The sequence below is a fragment of the Pithys albifrons genome, chromosome 15 (genome assembly GCF_047495875.1).
Source record: "Pithys albifrons albifrons isolate INPA30051 chromosome 15, PitAlb_v1, whole genome shotgun sequence".
Classification (NCBI taxonomy): domain Eukaryota; kingdom Metazoa; phylum Chordata; class Aves; order Passeriformes; family Thamnophilidae; genus Pithys; species Pithys albifrons.
The window spans coordinates 10,589,275-10,610,341 of record NC_092472.1 but is presented as its reverse complement, the minus strand read 5'-3'; positions in this window follow the sequence as shown (position 1 = coordinate 10,610,341).

Here is a 21,067-nt window from a genome sequence, read left to right as displayed (position 1 = left end):
CTTCCCTATGAATCCCTGCACTTAGATCCTCCTGGGTAGGACTGGAAAAAACGTCTCTGTGAACTTTGAACAGATTGAAAACTTTACTGTCACTGTCTCTATTATTAACCTTCTGTGTGTTCCCAGTGATTACTACCATGAGCACATTCGCCTAACCTTCCAGGTGTTGCTGGCTTTTGAGTTCTTAGTTCTGCAGAGCTTTACTTGGACTAGCCAATCCATTGCAGTTGTTGGTATTTTCTCTTTGACATCTTAACTGTTTCTTAAATCTCCAATGTAAATACATCCCCAAAAATTGTGTCTTGCTCTTCCACTACCAGTTTTCTGTATTGCCAGAGGCCATGCTGGGGTCCATCATCAAAATAAAACATTCATTGCCAGTAGATATTTTTAATGCAAAAGCCTTGATTGAAAAGAAGATGGGAGCTCATGGAACTGCAAGTCTCCAGGTCTTCCATCTGTGTAGCCAAGGGGAGACTCCCCAGCTGTGCACATGCTCACAAAGCAGAGAACATTACCTATAATCTGGCTGTAAGAGATGCTGAGTTGCCAAGGAATGGCCACATTATAGCAGTTGACAGGTCAAAGGCTCTGTACTTTGGTGCAGATCTACAAGAAACTCAGAGGACATCAATGAAACTGCCCTTGAGTCTGATATTTGGCATGTGCTTAACTGGGTCTTACACTGGAGAAACAGCTGTAAACATCCAAAAAGTTAAAGATGTGCTGCTCCAAAGGGCTTAAGGATATTTAGAATAAATTTCAGGAGCATATGTCACTGTACGTTTCTTTTTTTCTTGCTAATAAGTTTCTTGTTGCCCATTCACCTTCTAATTAACCAACTCAGTGGAATAAATCATGTTTCCAGCAGCTTAGTGTATAGTTCTTGGGACAATGACCTGGAAACACAGTACAATACTGTTTATCAGTGGTTTCCCCAACTCTGACAGACAAACAAAGATCCCTGGAAAGTGTTGCTGTTGGTGTTCAGTGAAGTTGTTACCCACTTCTTGGGGTACTATAAACTCTGAATCACCTACACTGTGTCTCACTAGGCTGTGGGCCTGGCAGGAGCTCTTATGGCTCCACTGCTCATCCCCACCTATGGCGATGTTATTTATACCCCAGCTGCCTGAAAAGTAAAGCAGTTGAGAAAATGAGGGAGACAAGCAGTATTCCCAAGGGAATAGCTAGGATGTCCTTCAGGAAATGAGTATTTGAATCTGTTATTCTTAAGGGAGGCACTTAATCACGAGCTTAAATTCTTTACTGGATTTTCTGACTGAGGGGAAAAAGAAGGTGGGAGGAAAGAAAAAAGCATTGAGGAGTTCAAAATAATAAAAGAGAAAGCAAAAAAAAGGAAAGCATGACACACTAAAGAGATACAGAGCTGCAAGGAGAAATAAAATGTGCTAGGTATGAAATTGGGAGGCGAAGAGGGAGAATTCAGAGATAATTAAAGGAAAATAAGAGCAGCACAGGCCAAAAAAAAACACCACTCAAAATTGGAAATAAAAATCAAAGACAATATATCCCTGTCTTAAACTTGAGTTAATATTCTAGTGAGTGAGAATAAATTATTTGTACTCTACAGCCCATTTCATGTTTTCCTCGTACATGACTGGAATGTTTATTATTGCCATTGTTATGAGGAGTAGTTGGCTTCTGGGGGAGTACTGACACACCACGTCTGTTCTTTCCCATTCTCCTTCATGCTCTGACTCTGCAAGATGAATGTGAATGAAACCAGGGCCCCAGCAGTCCCACCCACAGCACCGCGAGACATCCAGTCAACCAGCGATGTGCGAGTGTGGCAGGTGAGGTACCAGAGCTCTGCTGCCTCTCCAATGCTGCTGTCAGCGGGAGCTGAGCAGCCACTGCTGCTCCTGCCTATGTCACTCTTGTCAGCTTACTCAAGATGGATGCTAAAATCCTGTCTGAGAGGAGGATGTGCTGCAATATGCTGCTCTGTTCTGTGATTGAGCTTATGCTGTGCTGCAGAGCAGCAGCACACATCATATGTGCAAACCCAAAGTGCATGAGCTGTAAATATAGTAACAGAGTTTGGATGCCTTATGTTCAAACACATTTCCAGGGTAGCACGTGCTGTGGGGTAGTGGAAATTGCACGGATGGGATATTCAGACCTGTAGCAAGGGAGGAGAAGACACCCATCACCTGTGAAGAAACCACATTAGAGAATCACAGAATGGTTTGGATTGGAAGGGACATTAAAGATCAACTCATCCCAACCCCCTGCCACAAGGAGGGACACCTTCCACTAGACCAGGTTCCTCAACCTGGCCTTGAACACTTCCAGGGATGGGGTAGACATGACTTCTCTGGGCAACATGTGCCAGTGCTTCATCACCCTCACAGGAAAGATTTCTTCCTAACATCTAATCAAAACCTGCTCTCTTTTAGTTTGAAGCCATTTCCCCTTGTCTTGTCACTCCAGGCACTTAATAAAGTCCCTCTCTTTGTTTCTTCTTGGCTCCCTTCAGGTACTGGAAAGCCATTTAGGTCACCTTCTCTTCTCCAGGCTGAACAATCCCAATTCTCTCAGCCTTCCCTCACAGGACAGGTGCTCCATCCCTCTAATCATCTTAGTGGCCTCCTTTGGACTCACTCCAACAGGTCAATGTCCTTCCTGTGTTGGGGGCAGTAGATCCTTGCTCCTATTGGGACTCCAAGTTGCCTCAGCAGTGTCTTACCTCTGCAGGACACAGTGCAAGTGACACACTCAGCAGTGTGGAGAGAAGAGATGCATTTGGCCCTGTTGATTGCAGGGCTTGGGGACAGGAGGGGAAGGAGACATTCATCCCAGGACAAGAAAGTGCCTTATTATGATCTTAAGTGTATTCTGCTCTATCACACACCAATCCTTCACTGCAGGGAACTGATGAGCTGTAGGACTCAAATCCTCATCCACAGCAAGCACACCTGCTCCTGGAATCTGTGATGCCAGGAAGAGTTACCGCAGTTAGGAGGAAAGTAGATTTTCAGGCCTTTTGCAATTCCCTGTCCCTCAGTATATCCAGGCCTCCTAGGCTGGCTCTGCAGTGGGGTTTATCTCCTTGCACCAACATGAAAACTCAAAAGGCAGCAGCTGTGGTTGCAAGACATTCAGATCTGTCTGATCAACAGATGTCCCGTCACTCCAGAGGAGAAGGAAAAAGAAAAGGTGTGACCTGCTGAGCACATGCTGAACACAGTGAGGGGATGTGCAGACCCAGGTAGTGGAAAGCAGAGCTTGTTTTGGGAGCTTAGAAACTGAGCAAGCCTCAATCAGCAGCACACGGGCGGGAGTGGAGGCAGTTCCCTGTATTCAGAGGGTTATATATGATCCTCCTCGTTGCCAGGCTGGAGCTGGGGAATCCAGGTGGTGGAACAGCAAGGAAGCCGAGTCCATTCAGTTATTATTCAAGGACTCCTGCAGCTCTGCAGGCTGCAGTGCCACAGGCAGAAAGATGCCTCCGGAAGGGAGGGAAGGGGGAGCAGGGGCACAGAGAGGAGTCCAGGCAGGGACAGTGCAATGCAGAGCAGTGACCTTCATTTCAGCATGAACCTTTAACCTTCTGGTGCCCTGCAGTGCCTAAACACTGAAACACAACTAGGAAAACAACAAACACACTAAATAAGGAGCTGACCCCCAGAAGCCTTGGATCTGCCTGGAGCAGCCCCCACTCTCCTGTCTCAGAGCACCAGTCAAGGCAGAGAAACTCTCACAGGCTCTTTGCCCCAGGGAATGAGCTGAGAAGGACAAAGAATGTTCCTCTAAATCTTGCAAATGCAAGGCCAAGAATTTAATTACATGCCATCTTTTGAGTCTGCCCCATACATTGCACCCTCAGGGGTTTGCTGATTTCTTTTCTCATTGAAACTAATCCCAATCACTTTGTTTGGATGCTTTAACTCCTTGCCTGGCCCAGATGCCTTAATGCTTCTGCCAAGATGCTGTTTCATTCTAAAATTTGTGTTTCATGAAAAAGACTCCTGATGATACAGATGATTTTGCTCAATGAACAAGAGCAATTGGGAAATAAGGAGAACCAACAACAGAAAAGAGAGGTGTCAGATGGATCACAGAGCTGGAGAATGGCTTGTCCCTGGATGTCTGTTTTCTCAGAGGACCTATACTTGCATGTTGAAATTCTCTAGGTAAAACAGAAAGTCATGTCCAGGGACGTATCCCTTCCATTCCTGTGGATTTGTAGTCATCCTTCCACAGCTGTTAAGAAATACCATCTTGTGAGCATCTGCCACAGTGACAATCTGCCAGTCCCAGCACAAGGGGGTGGGCCTGTAACATCAGGGATATGGGTAAAGATGCACAGATAATCTCTGATGAGAACAGATCTGGGAGGTCTTTGGTGGTACCTCACAGGCAGAATATGAGGCTATCCCCAAAGGAAGGACTTTGGATTCCACCTTCTTTGCTGCTGCTTGTTTGAATGTAGGTGACCCAGTGTGGCTCGGAGACACTTATTTATCACAGAGGCATTGCTTTGATTTTGATCAGTGCACACTTTATGTTCAGCAATTCTCATTGCAAACTCTGCATGACTGCAAATTTGTCCTTGTTTTGGGTTAAAAAGTAGAAACTTCAGCTCTGATTAAAGAAAGTAAGTACTTGGAGAATTTTTCTTTGGGAACCATTAGTGAGATCTTTCCAAGTGATGTTTTGAGTGGATGCTTAGTTGTCAGCCTAGTGTACTAATTAGGGTGAAACTGTTTTTCTCTTGCCCTCCTAGTTCAATCCTAGCTGTCTCTACATTCATCCTCCATTGAATGCACAGACTTCATTACTATCCTGGTTTAGTGAAGGGAGATAAAAATTATATCCATGGGCCAGGGAACATATGTGACCCTTGTGTTTGTCAAAGATACTTAGGGAAGAGGGTCCTGTTTGCTTCACAACCAATACAATATCCTTCACAGGTGGCTATTGCATTCCACCATCACAGGAAATATATAATTGGATAGCCACTTTTTTAAGCTGTATGTAACCAACCATATCAAATTTATCACTGAATGTCACATTTTATCATAATCTAATCACCAGAGAACAAGAAAAATGAGCATACTTGTCTCCATCAATAAACAAGTGATTATTCAGACAATAACTAAGTTTATTTTCTTTATTTCTGTAAATGTTTGAAGTCTTATGAAGATGCTATGGAGAAAGGATTATTATTTATTTTGGCATCCATATGGTACAGAAAAGCTAAATATGTTAATTTAGAAATGTCACTGAAATTCTTACTCATTTTCACTCTGTAGAAGGAATTTTGAACAGCAGATTCTTTATCAGATTGAAATGCACTTCCTGTTCCCTTTGTACCGTGCAAGTCTGATGCACAATCTCGTTACTGGAAAGTCAGTAACAAGGAAGGAGCCAACATTTCTACTCTAGCTTTTATTTTTGAGGTAACACAGCTGTTCTCCTGCCAATTGGACTTTCTTCCATGTCCCATTTTTGGAATCTGTGTAGTACCAAATGCTGACATTGCCAAAGACAACTACCCCACTGACAATAGTAAAAATAGTCTTGATCCACATCAGAAAAAAAAAAAAACCTATAAAATATAACCTCAAGTCTCCAGTATGTTCCAACATGAAGGAAGTTATGGCTTGTCCCCAGGGGGATGACAAACTGCATCTCTGGTGGCTGAGCAAATCTAACCCCACGTGGCACCGTGCGCCCACACGTGCCAGGGGACAGGTGTGTGCTGTTGTATTTCATACTAACAGATGTCCTCAGCCAGTGCCATGAGTTGTCTGCACCTCTTATGAGAAAATAGAGATGTCAGGGAAGGAAAACAATTTTCTTCATGATCCATTTGCCCTCGTAGCTATTCCTCATGCCTCCAGACTCGAGAGCGATCATCTGACTGGCGTTCCGGCGGTGGTTGTGAGGAGGAAGTGTGTGAGGAAGAGCTGGAAAATATTTTTTTGGCAAAAATAGCAATACGTCAATGTGAGTGAATGATAAGAGATAAAGATTCGTTTTCCTCTTTCAAGTGGAAATGCTAGTGACAGCAGTCCAGGGAAACTTTGCCAAATTTGGCTTTCAGAGACTCGAAGGTGCTTGCAGGATACTTCATGGTTAATAGAGAATCAGAGAATGATTTGGGTTGGAAGGGATGACTTCTCTCTTTAACAGCAGAGAGCTACAAATCTGAGAGCATTTCCCCTTTATTTCCTTGGAAACACAGGAGAGATCCCATGAGACAGGAACTTCTCTGTGACTTCCTCACCCATCTCAAGTCTATGTTCAGGGGGACAGACTGAAATTCCTGAGCAGGAACCCAGGAGGCCTGCCTTCAATGCTTCCTTTTCTCTTCACGAGGTCTCTGTCCTGCCCTGCCCTGTGAAGCTGATGCAACTCTCTAGGCACAAGTTCCCAGCTTTATTGATGGGGAATAACCAAAATGACTCTTCTCTGTTCCTGCTCTATTTTATCATATTATGCAAGAAGTTCCTAGCAACAACCAATTGGGATCTTTTCAGTGCTGCTCTAAGATAACAAGAAGACAGCTCCACATATTTCCTCCTAGGGTTTTTTTATATAACTTTCTGCGTTTCTGGTTTTCCTGGAAAATAAGCAGAGCTATTAGTCCTTAAAAAATTAAATGAGAACTAAGGCAAATTGAAATCTAGGTCTAGAGCAGGATTGCCACTTCATGGTTTGGCTTTATAGCTGCTGGAGATCTCCTTTGAAAATGTCCTTTAACCCCTTTTGGAACATTCATTTTAAAGCTCCTGTTAGCTGCCATTTCTATAATACATCGCTGCAAAATATCTTCTTAACAGCTGCTGGCAGCTCATGGTGTCTTGGTGACCTAAATGCTGCTTTTGTGCAACAGTGACCTGCAAACAGCAAATGCTCAGGATTATTTTGCATTTCCTACAGCCCTGCTGTTGGGAAGAGGGGAGGGGCAAATAGCAAGAGCAGGAGGAGCTGGCGGTGCTGGGTGGGAAGCAATGGACGGGCTGGAGAAGATGGATGGGGCCCAAGGGGTACCATTTCTGTGAAGAGAGTTGAATTCCAGACTTAATGGGAACTGAGTGGTAAAAGGAGTTTTACCTGTGTCCTCTCATGTTTGCTGGCAGAAACCTTGCCAGGGAGAGAGGAGAGCCCCCACTGACACTGGCAGCTCTTGCTCTGCTTTAGCCAGTGCCTAATCAACAACCCCCCAGTGCCTTGGGCAGACCCCTGCTTTCCATTCTGCAGTTCTTCTGCAGGCTAAGATCTTGGCCAGTTACTTTTCCACTTATTTAATTGTAATTAAGCTGATTAAACCAGAGAGACTACTGAGAGCTCAGCCCTCTCCATACCTGTCATGAGGACCAGAGTCTGAATTGTGGGGCTTCTCACCTGGACCAGCAGTACAAAGATCAAGAGGACTTTTGTTTTCCTCTTTTTAATTCTTTCATGTAAAATGAGCTAAACATACATTTGATCTTCCTAGTGAACAATGCATTTTAAAAAGGCAGATGGTGCTTTCTTCTTACCTTTTTCAATTACTGCTTACAACTATTTTCTACCACATTTATGAACTACTTCAAAAGCTTTCTTGGAATTCATACACATAGAGTCATTTGGATGTAGGACAAACTAAGCAATCAAGAAAAGGGGAGTGAAATAATAATAATAATAATTTAAAAAAATAACTAACCAACCTACTTGCAGGTTAATAAGATTTCAGATGGTAGAAAAAAGCAATAGCTCAGAGCTGCTGTGTGAGAGGCTCTGAACCTTTTCATTTCTGTTCTCTCTCTTTGTATTTCAATGCATCACAGTTGAATTAGCCATAGCAAAATTTACAACCCTTTTGGTCTACTGGGTTTGCTGAGTCTTTAATGTCCCAAGTGGTCCTATGATCTGTTAATTACCTCATTGTGTGCAAAGCTCTATAGGGCTGTTTCTCCACAAGAATTTTTTGTCAGGATCAAATTAGATCTGGAGACCCCTTTCTGTGTGACGTCGAGTGTCCTCAGCTCCATGCAGGGAGTGTAAGATCCTCTGGCCATGGCAGGATGCATTAAGCCCTTTGCAGGATAAGACAGTGTGTGAAGTAAATGATCAAAGTGGCCCATTAGATGCTCTCATTGTTAACCACCCAGAAAGTTGCAGCAGAATGGTTTACATTTTTCATTTTGCATTCCAAACATCAGACTTAATTTTGGCATTCCCTGTCTTTGTAAGGACAGTTCTGGTGCTTGGCATTGGAGGGCTGAATAGCAGGGAACATTCTTCACCCCAAACTATTGCCCATGACCTTCTAAAATGGCAAAACAGGACCAGGACCCCAACCTCCTGACACCCTGCTTCTCATTGGAGTCTCTCCACTGGTGCCATGACCACATCTTTTCTTCTCTGCATCAGCTCCTTCCCACAGCACATCCCTCCTGGTGCCATCACCATAGAAATGGGCTTTCACCAGATGGGAGGTAAATTATACCAGGAATAGAAATGGGTAGGATTTTTTATTACTTTCCTTGAGGGAAGCAACAACTGCAGTGGCATTCATAATAACAATAATTGTACAAATTTAAATACTGGATTCAGTGCTCATACATACAAAGAAGGACTATTCAATTCCTGGAAAAGAGGCCAATATCAATTCTTTTAGTAGCAAATCTGGAATTAGAGTTGATATGAGTTTTATGGCTAAAACTGCAGGTGGTTTCTTTTTTTGACTTCTGAAATATATGGGAAGAATATTGTGATCAAACAAATGTGGGTACTAATATGCCCTTCACAAATGTGGTGGAGGACCATTTAGCAGGATATTAGGAGACACTGAGAGAGTTGACTTCTATAATCATTTATAAGCTCCTCAGAAGAAAAAAACCTGTTAAGTAAAATAAAATTAAGTCTTAATTAGCTAAACTCATAAGTTTAACAAGCCCAGTATAGGCCACGGAAGAGGAATATGTATGATATTCAGAAGCAAGAATAAACTGGGCAGGGCAAAGAAAGGGATTAGGAATAATTCACAGTGTACAACATCACAGTTGAGAAATTATATGAAGACATGTTTTATGGTGACAGAAAGGTCAGAGGAAAAGATGTGTGACTGCTGCAGAACTGGAGTGTATAACAATAGTAAACTATATCATAGATGGAGAACAGACTAGTTGGTTCTTTAGTACCAACACAAAATGAGAACTGTGTTGTAAATGAGACACAGATAATGGCAAGAAATGCACAAAAGGGGGGGGGACCCAAAACAAGGTGGTGTTTCCTTTGAAAAAAATCTGTTAAAAATGTGGCAATGAGAGTCTTGTCAAAGCTGGATTGAAAGAAGAAACTACAAGTATGATCATGCCTGTAGCAATATGCAAAAGAAAAGATAATAGGTAGAAAGATGTAATCCCAACTCTGTAGATGTGCTCCAGGGTGTATTAGTGCTATTACAGGAGGATGAGCAAAGTTAGCCAGAGGTAGGTATGAAGCACAATGTGACAAATGAGGCAGGACTGAGCATTGGACACACTGCCTGTGTGAGCTGCACATTACACTGTGAGCCTGACAAAATGATAGGGAAATAAGAAGATAAGAATAATGGAATTTCTTATTCATTGCTGCTCTTAAAATACTTCCTAAAAGCTCATAAAAAATATGAGAAGTGTAAAAATTGTACCATTTAGAATCATAGAATGGTTTGGGTTGGGAGTAACCTTAAGGATCATTCAGTTCCAATCTCCCAACCAGGGACACATTCCACAGGACCAGATTGTTCCAAGCCCTGTCTAACCTGACCTTGAACACTTCCAGTTCTTTTCCACTTATTTTCACACATCTTGTCTCTCACAAAAGAGGTATCACACCACAAAATATAGAAACTGGATCTCCCAAGCCATTTTGAGAGCTGTAGTGATGTGTCCAAAATTTGGAGGAAAGCCTTTTGACAGAATTCCTTGGCTCACTTTGCCCTGTGCTTTTGTACCAATATCAGTAAGGGACTGATGATGATGACTGTCTCCTTATGATTATGTCATGGTAGTGACACAGACTGGAAACAGGGAAAGCCAGGAACAGCATCACTGGAGGACCTTGCCCTCCCACACTGCATATTTATCACCATTCCCTCTGCTCCCAACCTGGCAATGAGACTCTGCTTCAGCATTTGGAAATGCCATGCTCAGCACTCCATATTTTACTGGCTGGTACAATTTACTACAGCCTTATCCTCAAAGCCACATTTAGGAGCCTATGCAAGGTGCACAAATGTCTGATTTGTAAACAAAAGCACCGTGACTGTGTAGCATTTGTTTGGATTATAAATATCAGCTGAGTGCTTTGAGAGTCAAGGCTTCCCACTGCATCCCTTTCTGAAAGGGACTCTATTAAATTATAGATGTGCTTGTATAAAACTGGCAGCTTTTCCTGCAAGCTGGGGTAATAAATAGGTATGTGCTACAGCTGCCTCACTCACTTTAAAGAGTGTCACCTTGTCGTGTAGAATAACTGAAAGCCAAAGCCAGGACCATAGTGGTGATCTTGGGCTTTATTCTTCTGGGGATGGTGTTTCCCTGTGGACTTTCTGTTCAGCTTTGGGTGCCCAACATTTGCAATTGTGGTCCTGGGGTTGTGATTAAGGGATAAGATTGTAATTCATTCTTCCCTCTTCTATTCATTTCATAGTCTTAAGGTCTGCCAGTGGAGGTTCAGGTTGGACATCAGGAAGAATTTCTTCATGGAAATGGTTGCCAGGCATTGGCAGGGGCTGCCCAGGGAGGTGGTAGAGTCCCCATCCCTGGAGGTGGGACTTTTTAGGGGGGCTACTCTACCACCTATCCGAGTGCTGCAATACAACCTCCACAGGCAAGGTCACATCCAGCCTCAAAGGGATAGGCAAAGCAGGGCAGGAAGCTTCTGCTCTTTTGATTCTTCCTGACACCCCAGTCAGAGCCCAAGCCACATCCTGTCCACCCCACTCCGTCAATGGGCTGCACTGGGGATGCCACTGAGCCCAAAACACTTACACGGGGGGTATTTGGAGCCTCCCCTGGTTCAGAGGAGCACAAATGCCTTTTAATATCCTGTATCTCATTATGAGTAACAACTGGGGGACATTAGGGCTGATACAGTCTCTCCATGGCAGAATGAGCTGGAACAAAGGCAACAAGAAAAAAAAATCTTTCTCTTATTCCTAACCCCCCTCTGGGAGTGGGTGGAAGTGCTAAACTTTCTGATACTTGGAAAAAGGGAAATGGTGATATGAAAAAGAGAGTGTCAAAGAAATATCCTCCATCTCCAGCTCCTCCTCCAACTTTGTACTTCTCTCCACCGCCTCCTCCCCACACACGTGCTCTTGAGCACAATCTTTGAGAACTTTCAGACTTAGAAAATGAGTTGTGCTTCAAAAAGGAGTAGTGGGAGGTTTTCCCACAAAATTATGGTACCATGTACAGAGGCTGGGACTGCACATTCTGGTTTGCTATGGTAGCAGGATTTGGGAAGAGGGGGCTCTGCAGTTTAGGAATTCTCTGGGGAACATAAACTGGTGAAGCTCACTCCCATGGCTGTGGCAAAGAGCCCAAGGTCAGAGGAAATGTGTCAGGCCTCCTGTGTCAGTGATCCTTTAAGAGCACTTTCCCTCTGGAATCGCAGAGATTTAACCTTAAAATTTAATGTAATTACTATGGGATAGAAGTGTTCATTCTGGTACCATGTGTTGGTATTTTAAAAAAATGTAGGTGCTGAGAGTAGAGGATAAAATACTTTAGTGAATAGGAGGAATAATCTCTCTTTGTTCTAAACTCCCTAAGTTAAATCATTTCCTTTCAGTCTGCTTTGTTCCTGAGTAGGAGAACTGCTGAAAATGGACAAGACTATTAAAGAGAGTTATAACTGGTATAAACAGACCTTCAAGGGGAAAAATGATGGGACTGTATTAGAAAAACAGATCTTAGTGCAGCCCAGTTTCAGTTTATATTGCAATTTTCAACACCTGCAGGTGATTTCAGGAATACAGAGAGGGGAAAAAATCAATGGTGTGAATTATTAAAAACCAGAGGGCCAGATCTTCCATTAGTATGAATTTGTTTGGTCCTTATCATTGCTAGGACATATAGAGAACTATGAGGGACTATTGCAGCAAGACTATTTCTAAGAGCAAGACAAGAATGAGACCAAAAAACTGTCTCATTATAATTTGGGATGAGCATAGTATTCGTTATTGGGGAAGCTGGGAGTAAATTATCCTGACTTTTACAACAAGCTGAAAATTTTCTTCAGCCAGTCTGCTCTGTCATATATAATGTGTGTGGTAAATGCTTTACCAAAAACATTTGAAAAATGTTTTAGAAAACTAAAAATAAATCCTTTGTGCTATTTACCTGTAAACCACAAAGGAAAGTTTCTCAATGTCAGACAGAAATCAAAGAGCATTTGAAACCCCTGAAATTACTTAAAAATAGTCATTCTATATCTGAAGATTACCTAAGAAGAAATCTGGGGTGTTAATTCAACGGGAGACTTTCTGCTGATCTCAACACATCCCAGAACTGCCCTAAGGTGGCTTTCCCACTGTGGGAACCCGGCACAGTGGTAAGTGAGCAGTAGCTCCTCAGGAACCTCAGGCTCTCCACTTCCCACAGGTATGGAGATGCAGGGAAGCTCATTCCAAAGGGTTCAGTTCCTCTATGACATCAGGCCTAATTGTAGCTGTTCAGGTCTCCTGAAATTCTGGCTACCCCCTTCAGAACTGAGGACAGCTGTGGGATAAGTGCCTGGAACTATAGTGGGGTCTCCTGGAGAAAATTCCCCATTTCCCTGGTGAAGGCCTGAGTCCTCTCCACTTGAGTCATCATTCCAGCAAAACTATCCCAAACATTTGTTCAGCTTGAAGAATAAAGTGACCTAATTGTGTCCTTCCAGTACCTGAAGGGAGCCTACAGGAAAGATGGAGAGAGACTATTTACAAGGGCCTGAAGTGACAGGACAAGGGGGAATGGCTTCAAACTGAGAGTAGATTTGAATATTAGGAAGAAATTCTTCCCTGTGAGAGAGGGGAGGCCCTGGCACAGGTTGCCCAGAGGAGCTGTGGCTGCCCCATCCCTGGGAGTGTCCAAGACCAGGTTGGACAGGGCTTGGAGCAGCCTGGTCTAGTGGAAGGTGTTCCTGTCCATGGGAGGGAGTTGGAACAAGATGATCTTTAACGTCTCTTCCAGTACAAACCATACCATGATTCTACAACTCTATGAAATGGTAGCACTTGCAGAAGTGGGAAGGCACTCCTGACCCCAAGCCACAGGGACCTAGAGGAGTGGGATTGGTCCCTGTTTCCCATAAAGCTCCCAGTGAGCTTTGCCTTCAAACAAGGAAAGGAAACTCCCCAGGAGCTGCCAGGCTGAATCCAAATTAGGAAGCAGCACTGAGCCAGCTGCTGGAGTGTGTAAGGACCATCACTGAAAATCCCTGGGCACCAACACTCCTCTTATGCCTCAGCAGTCACCACCCACCCTTTTGCCATCAGAGCAGTTTGGAGGTGGGATTAGTTTGGGATATGTTTATAACCTTGACACACTGTGTATCCAGGAGGATCAGACAGTCACATCCTCTTATTTCTCCACAAAGCCATTTGTCAGCAGGTGCTCACAGTTGTTCTGGGTTATAGAGTATCTGGTCCTTTTTATAGTACACACTCATTACATTGATAATTAATCTGATAATGCCTGTATGTCTGCTGTTATCTCTGAGGAGCACACAGCCTGAGCAGGGAGCCATTAACACACCTCTTTGTCTTACAGCAACAACAAAAGCTTCCCTATGCTTCCCTCACCTCCTTCAGCCAGACTTCACAGTCAATGTGAAATTATACACAGGTAAGAGAGGTTTAAATGTGATTTTTTTTTTTCAGTTCTAGAGCCAAGCCTTATTCTTGTGGCTGGTGGTGGCATTCCCAGTCCAAGTGAATGGGATCCCAAGCTGAAAGTGACAGATCCCTCTCCTTAAGCTTCTTTCTGTGAGCAGCCCTTGCCAGCTCTCAGAGCTAAAGTGATGTTTCTGGCAGCCTGGACAGGAGACACATGGGTTTGAGTGGAAATAGAAATGGCCTCAAGGTGCAGACTTGTGGATTTATTTCATGACTCACAAATATTAGAAAATTAAGTCAAATTTACGAAAATCCAGTCTCAGGTGAGACCATTCAGCAGGTTACTCCTGATCTGCTCCAGGGAAAAGATGGCATCCCTGTGCCTGGCTTTAGGAAAAGCCCTGATCAGGGCACCCAGCCCACTCCAGAGCAGTTAACCCGGTGGGATTTGGATGACACATAGACTTTGCATTTGTGTTTTCTCATTCCATGTGTTTGAAGGAATTGGTGGCCAGAAGGCCACCTGGATGGGACTGACAGGTGCCCTTTGTCTTGTGTTCTTTGGGCTGTTATAAAGTCCTGGTACAGGGAAAGGAAGAGAACAGGGGAAATGGGGAAAGGGCAGCACAGAAGTGATTTCTGTCAAAGCAAATGAAACCATGCTGTAGCTAGGGAGGAAAGTAAATTGGAAAAAAAAAGGAAGGAATAAAGAAAGAAAAGAAAACAGAAGGAGCATTTAATCTCAATTACAGTGTTCTTCTTTGCAGTGGAAGCTGAATTGAGTGGTCTTCAATCAGCCTGCAGAAACAGAATTGAAAATGAAATTTTCTATCCCCCATTGGCACCCTGAGGATCCCATTGCTGTGGTTGGAGGGGGCTCTGCCAGGGACTCTGCTGGCCTCCAGCTTCTGCTTCTGCACCCACCCCGCCTTTCCGAAGGGTTTTACAGCCCCTGGGAGGAAGAAACAAGAATCCCTCTGGCATCACAAGCCTCTACCTTTCCTTTTAACCTCAAGATGTGTTTCTTCATCAATCAAGAGTGACTGTGGCATCAGGCTGTTTTCCTAAATGGCTGTGATGAGGTTTATTTCTCTCAGCAGGCAGCTCCCTGACAAAAGCTGCATCGTAGGTAATCAGGGATCCCAGGACAGCAGCCTCACCACACAAACTAACTTTCTCTCATCTTTCTTGCCCAATTACATGCTGAAAAATGCTCTCTCTGAAAGTAATTAGGTTGTCTTGTTTAGTCCCTGCACAAGTGATTACAGAGAGATTCAAACTTCTGTGAGTGGTGAAATTACCCACAGCAGATCCAGATAAAAGCAGCCTCACTACAGTCTTGATGCGTTTCAGGGGTCTATTTGTACTGCTTGATTTTAAATACACTCCAAATCTTCAGCTCATGTCACTTCAAAGCACTGCACTGTCCACACTGCAGGACACCTCCCTGCATCAGCAGCTCCCAATAAGCAGAAGAGGACAACTGCCATTTTGTAAAAACAAAACAAAACAAATCAAAACCCACCAAAAATTAGTACACCACCACTTAAATATCTGCAATCCCATGGGAGCCAGCAATTCTGGCTCAGAGCCACCCAGCCAAGTGCTCTTGGATCACAAGCATTCCTCACTTAAAAATGGCACAAATCAACATTTTTTGACCCCATCTCAGAACTTAAGAACTTGTGTCCGGTTAAGGAGAGAGTGGTCTGAGAGTGCCTTTTCTAAAGGCACTGCCGAGGCAAAGGAGAGAATGGTCTGAGTTCCAAACTGAGATTAAATATCCAAACACATCACACCTGAGGTTCCCATCATGCAACCAGGTTGCCCAGTTTAAGTTCTCAGACTTCACAGTTGAGCCTTGAGGACACAGAAAGTAGAACCCAAATAGCACCAAAATAAAGGCAAGTGCTGGGGTGGGACACAATTTCTTATCTGGTTTATAACTATTAGATTTCTTCCTGACTAGGGATTGCCTGATCCACCCTCTTCCTGGGGAGCTCTGGGCTGACAGCAGCTGCTCCCAGACTTCCCCTCAGTGCAGGGCTGTGCCTGCCCTGCTCTGTAATCACTGCTCAGACTGTATTGACCAACATATAGAGCGTGAGATTAAAGCTCTAAATACCATCCTGGTATTCTCCAGTCACATCTCTTTCTATCCCATAAACTTTCCCCTCACCACCACTCTCCTGCATCTTGCTGTCTTACATCAATTTTAAAGGGTCCCCTGGGTACAGCTTTATTACCTGTGGCAGAATGGAGGCAGATTTAAATACGCTCAGTCGAAGCTGTCTCTTGGATTCTCAGAACAGCCTTTCTGCCCCCATGTTGCCGTAGAGTTTGTTTACAGAGCTCTCCCTGAGGACCTGGTTGCAGTGGAATTTGAGATGGAATTAGATAACACAAGACTCTGCTGTCTGAGCATTTTATAGAGCCTTTTTTCATAGGTGTGCACACTTTGAAGGGAGAGGGAAAACTAATAAATCAGGCAGATCATGCTTGGCTGTTCAATACAGCGCTGCAGTTCAGCCCTGGCTGGTGATGTAGGAATGACTGTCCAGCCCCACACATTTCCACAGAGGTCTTGGGATGCCTTGGGAAGTGCATCATTTCCAGACCCCCTGTACAGGCAGTGAGGCTTTCCCAGTGCTGTGTGCACTGTGCTGTAGCTGGTGGCAACCCATTGGTTCACACAGACTTTTTCTCTTGTCTTGGGCAGAAAGGATGAAATAACCTGAGGAACAAACGGGAAGGCAAAAGATACTGGAAGTGCAGAGGATTTGCTGAGTCAGAGGGTGAAATGCTGCTGTTCCCCTCAAATAATTGTGTTCTGTGCATTTTAATCAGGTGCAATATTAGCCATGCTGGCAGGGTAATGACCAAGGAAAATAGTCCTGAATACCCTTTGCTTCCTGAACTGACATTTTAATTCACTGCTTGCCCAGAGACACATCCTGACCTCAGGTATGTGGGGCTTATTGTTCTGCAGAGTTTGTTCTCTTCTTCCAGTATTTGACCACTACAGTGACTGCCATTTGCTGGAGAAAGGGACTGAGATAAATAAACCCTTACTGACACTCCCTGGAAAACCAGAAAAGTGGGCAAATGGTGCCTTTCACTGCACAACTGCACTGGAGCATTGAGCAGGGAGTCCTTTGTACAGCTGCCAATCTGGGCTTTGAAACGAGCTCACCTCCAACAGAACTTTTCACTGCCCAGTGGCTGGTTCAGGCTGTGGGTTTGTTTTCTCCCAGTCCCACTGTATTCAGGAATCACTCAACCCTTGGATGAGTTATTTCACTGCTGTGCATGTACCCACCCACCTCCTCAGCCCCCTGTTCTGAGGCACTGCCTTTTTGGCAGCGTGTTCACAGAGGTCACACAGGGAAACCCTGAGTTCATTTAGGACTGTCATGTTTTCCTCTATGCAGCAATAAAACATACACAGGCCCCATACAAGGCCCATTTATTTAATAGCAGTAAATCGCCATTTATTCAGAATTAATTCTGGCAGGTGGATTATGGCTGTATGTGCCTTGAAGTGATAATAAGATATACATATATATATATATATATATATATATGTATATATATATATATATGAAATACATTATTTTTCCCTTCACACTTCCTGTCCCATCCCTGGAAGTGTTTAAGGCCAAGTTGGACGGGGTGTGCAGCAACCTGTGTGGTGGAAGATTTCCCTGCCCATGGCAGGGGTTGGAACAAGATGGGCTTTGGGGTCCCTTCTATCCCAAACCATTCTGTGATTCTATGATTCTGTTATTAATATGTACCTGTGCAAAAATAAACAGCTTCTCCATCATGTACATGCCAAAATATTACTGGAAATAAAAGAGCTGTAGAGACAGCCAAGCATCCCTTTTTAATAGGCAGTCACCACTGTGCAGATTGAATGCAGCAGGGAAAAGCAATAAACCTGGAGCTGAATAAGGCATGGAATAGATTTTTCTTCCCTTCTTTGTTTATTTAGTTTGAGGAGGTTAAAGGGGCATGCCTTAGCTGTTTTTTTAAGAAAAAACCTCCTTGGTATTTTTTTAAGCAAGGTCAAGACAGAAGTGAGCAGGCTGCAAGAAGGGGTGAGAGAGTGGACGTGGAACATGCACAGATTAATGTAATTTGTATGAATCAAAGACTTTAACATCTTAATTACTCATCTTAGGGTCTCAGTGATTATGCCAATTGATCAAAACCATCTGAAAAATGGCTTTTCAAGGGATAACATGGAGCAAGGAGGGAATGGTATGTCTTTAAACATTAAGTGACTGCAACACCTCCATGAACGGGAGTCTGAGTCAGCTCACGCTGAACAGCAATGCTGGAGCCCCGCGGGAGCCACTTCTGCTGACAATGCCTCTTCCTCAGCAAAAATCATAAACCCACTTCTCTCCCTCTTTTGTTCTCTTCTAGACCTTCAGCCTGGGGATCAGATGGTTCCTCTGAAAAACTTGAGGTTTCCAACTAAAACTCCACTGAAATGAGCTTGTGTGCCCTGCAACCTGCTCGTAGCCATTGTCACCAGAGAGCTGTCACAGCGGTGTTTGAATGCTGGTGCTGCTGAAATGTGTGGAGCAGTCCTTATCCCCAAATCACTGCCAGGTGTGTTTGCCTCACAGAGTCCCCATGGATCCTCTCCTGTGTGGGAGCACAGAAACCACCGTGGTGCCTCCAACCACCCATGTGTTGGGTGTGCAATGACCACATCATCAACTGGGATGATGGGGGCTCATTTACACCCCTGTGCATGTGAGGCAGCTGAAGTTTGCTCAAGGCACTTCTATGGACAATGTTGGAAATGCTGATGCACCAAATATTTTTGGGAAAAGGCAGGTTGAGCTTCCCTTTCATTCATAAATTTATGAAAACATATCTGAAAGAGATGGTAGGGACTTTTTCACTTTTTAAGTACTTTCATTCCTACCACTATCACTTCAAAATTCTCTTCAACTTTATTCTTCTTTCTTTAGCATTTATACTTGTACATACCCAAAGATTCTCCAGCTCTACTACAAAAATTCCAGTTTTAGCAGAAGAAATCATCTTATTCCTCCACCACCACCCCACCCCAGCAATAATTCCCTTTTTTTTTTTAATTAATGGCAGGCAGAAGTTGTTTTTCCAGTGAGCCAAAACTCCATAATTCACACAGTAATTCAAATGGCTGCTATATAAATAGCCACATCTTCCCAGTGGATTAAGCTGTCTTGCACACCAGACTAGCCAGTCCAGACTGCTGCCAAATGCTATATTTACATTTCCAAACTAGAATCTGTTTCAAATACATTTTTATGGGGAGTTTTGACCCTTTATATTTATTGTTAATGAGGTTTCATCTCTGTAATAGCCTTTCATCCCAAAGGATCCTGAGAAGTAATTGTAATAACCTGGCATACAAAATATACACAGAAATCAATTTACCCACCAGTGAACTGTGGCCACAACTGGAGGAGTTGGGAGTGAGTGTTTTGCAGGATCCTGGGCTGCTGCAGCTGCTTCCACCTGACAGGGACAGGTAACCTGTGCTGGCTCTATACCAGGTAAGCTATGGAGAACATATTTAGTGACTGCAAGACTTGGGAGCTTGGATTTTGGGGCTGTCCAAAGGCCATGGGGAGCTGCACACTGACCCAGCAGGGCCATGGCACTGGTGGAGCCCCAGCACCAGTCCCTGCAGGCACCAGGTGCCACCACCATGTTCAGCAGTGGCTGGGAAGCTGCTGGCAAAGCTGGAATTGCTGCTGGGATTGCTGCTCTTGCTCCAGCAAATCCTCTGTCAGATTTTCACTGTGCTGCCACTTAAAGCAACTCACTGGCCTGGACCTGTGGGCTCACTGTGCCCTCACAGCCCCTCATAGCATCAGTGTGGCTCTTTGAAGCCGCTGGGACTGCAAAGGGCTGACTCTTCTTGGCCATTTGCAGCTGGCAAACACTGGCCTTCCCCAAGACCTGCCAATGGAGGAGGGCTGGGGAACAATGAGAAAAATGTCACCATCCACCCCTGGCTGCCATGGGGAAGCCTCCACATCTTTGTCCAAAGCACATTCATCTAAAACCGACAGTCCATCTGGTGCAAATATTTCATTACTGGTGGCTCAGTTTGCAGCATTTTTCTTCCTGCTCACCCCAGTGATGCTCATGCTCTGTGTTATCAGCAAGAAAAGCCACTGGGCAGGTTGTTTCTGCCCCATCTCCAGAGCCCTCAGTGGAGTGACGTGATGGCCATCCCAGATTCCCAGCAGAAGGATCCTGCTGCAGCAGCAGGATCAGACTCAGGCAATCCTGCTGTGTCAGGGCAGGGCAGGGCACTGGCCAAGGCAGGATAAACTGTGTAACCTGCTGTTAAGAGGCTTTTCCATGTCTTCTTGCTCTGTTTTCCCAATCATCCTCTGGCTGCTGCAGGACAAAAGCCTCTTCAGCACTAATCCTGCCCAGCCTTTCCTGGCGACGAACAGTTCAGACATAACACCACTGCACTTCCCACCTTCCTGCGCTTACCGTGGATTATTTTCCATGAGGGAGCAACCCACGACCTTTCAAATGACTTGTCATCCACTCTCCTGAGTAAATTAACATTCTCAATCAAAAGGATTTTACCTCTTTTGCCCCTCAAAGGGCAGCAGTCTGGGTGAGAAGGGGAGCTCAGTGCCAGAGACCCCCAACTTTCCTGGGTACTCATCCAGTGTTCCCACTACAATCCCTGTAATGCCCCTGCCACTGCTGGCATTTTAAAAAAGCAAAGGCCAAAGAGATGGAAGGAAAGAGCCTTTCCTTCCCCCATCCCCTCCTGTAAGCCATTTTCCCTGGCCTATTTTACAGGAACTGAAAATCTATTAGAGGAATAGCTTAATCCAGTTTGACTGTAATAATTAAGGTGCTTTAAAAAAACCCATGACTAATCGTATAAAATGTGATTGTAGACAGTTCAGTGCACGACCCTTACACTTATCACTGGAGGTATTATTATGAACCAGAAACAGCTGGCAAGCATGGAGGGGGATAAAGGGAATAAAAAAATCACATGCAAAAGGACAGGGACTGTTACTTTTCTGATCTCAAACCAGAGGTTCTGGCAGCGCCTTGAGCTGTCTCTGGATCCAAAGCACAAAGTCACCTCCAAGACCCTGGTCAGACCCAACTGTTTTCGCCAGTGAGCCCCACCAGCCCCAGGGTCCTGCCATGGGCACCTCCTTTCCTCACCCTGTTTTTGCAGGCAGC